Below are 1939 nucleotides of genomic sequence, written 5' to 3'. Positions count from 1 at the left end.
TGAACTGGATATCGCCAAGAGACCGGAGATGTTTCATGTGACATAGGTGCTGCTATTCTGTCCCCTCAGACGGCGGGATTTTTCATTTACACATCGTGTGTGCGTGTCCTGGTGCGCGCGTGCACGCGTATTTGCGTCTACACATACATACACTATACATGTATAACTAGTTCCACACGCATGTACTCTTGAGTAACGAATGTATATACATATATACATATATATATATATATATATATATGTGGACATTTCTAGTGGGAATATTTACAATACTATCCTCTTTTCTCAATCGTCATCAATTGTTAAAAAGATGGTGAACATCGTTAAAGCAGCCAACCATGTGAGAGATTATTCATATCGTGTCTTATTGGTGTGTGTTTTCCCAAATGCGCTTGCTTCCCCAGTAGATTTAATTAATGTAGAGATGTGCGTGGGCTAATCTCCGGAGATTATAAATTATTTTACGTCCGAGCTATCGAATGAACTAATTAACTCTCAAGCAACTTGTGATGAAGATGATGATCGAGATGAATTACCTTCTAGCTTGCTTCACGATGTACACGCGCCAGCAGTGATAATAACTCGTTGATGACAGGAAGGCGAATGAATGAGAGAACGACGGAGAGAGGGAAATGAGGAAGGGAAAGGCGAATGAAGAAGAGAACGACGGAGATAGGAAAATGAAGAGGGGAACCGCACTGGCGGCAGTGGTAACAAATGTGCGGAGGATGGAAAAAAGAAACGTTTTAAACGACGTCGGGAACGAACTATGTAGATAGCGACGAATTTGAGATGTATGTATATCGATCCGTACTAGCGTGCTCAATGACGACGCCTCAACGCGAAAAAACACAGCGGGTGCATGCCTAAGTGGAAGAGAAAGGAGGCGAAGGGAAAGAATACTTGATCACTTGTTCCGCATTGTTCGATAACCAATGGCCCGTAACAAATACAGTGTAACCAATGCGATCGATACGAGGTGGCATTGAGATTGATTTCGGTAACTGCGCAATTATTAATTCCTTTTGAGCGTCGATACCGTCATTAATTTGAACAGCTGTAACTGGTTGTTTGATTAGCCAGGAAGCGGTAGCGCTATATCGGCATCGAAACCGCGTCTCTCTGTAATGTAGCCAATTATTACCTGGCGTGCGTGGTTTGCGCTGCATGGGGAACTTGCTGCTGGTGCTCTAAAGACGCTGCGCGGGGCCTTAATTGGAAAGATCGATAAATGCATGCGCTGCGCGAAGAGATTTTGCTCGTAAAACGACAATGCCCTTAAGGTTCCGAAATCATTCGCTTCTGGCGCACCGACGGGCGCGTTTGTTCTCAAGCGGCCATTGAACACGTTGACGCCTATACTGTTAGATTTTTGTGACAAAAATACACTTGCTGCGAGTCGAACGCGCGTGATCAGCCGCGGTGTGCTTATGAACACGCGTGGAAATGACGCGGCGCTTTATGTATTAAAGATTTTATATTCACTAAAGATGTCGCGGTAGGAGATAACCGCGTGCTGAAGTAACCGGCGAGCGTTAGATATCTCTCGCCGTGATATATCTCGCATCTATCTCATCTACGCGGCAGAAGACATCATCGTCACCCCTTGACCGTGTCGCTTGACGCCGTGATACTGCGAGCGTAGGATGAGCTCTCGCCGGGCCGCACATCTACCTTGAACTTAACTACGCGATTGAACACATCATCGGTGAGCATTTCGCTGGACGCCGGGTTACGGCGAGCGTAAAATATCTCTCGCAGCGCCACACCGATATACCCTTGGCTTTCTGGGAGAACTACACCCGCGAGAAAATTACCAACCGTGAGCATGTTGCTGGAGTTACCACAAGCGTAAGATATCTCTCACCGCGCTAAATCGCTACCCTAAACCTTGGTTTTCTTGAAGAACTACACCCGATAGAATACACCAACCGTAAGC

Source organism: Priapulus caudatus, unplaced genomic scaffold (assembly GCF_000485595.1).
Source record: "Priapulus caudatus unplaced genomic scaffold, Priapulus_caudatus-5.0.1 Scaffold604, whole genome shotgun sequence".
NCBI lineage: Eukaryota > Metazoa > Priapulida > Priapulimorpha > Priapulimorphida > Priapulidae > Priapulus > Priapulus caudatus.
Note: the sequence above shows the minus strand (reverse complement) of the source record.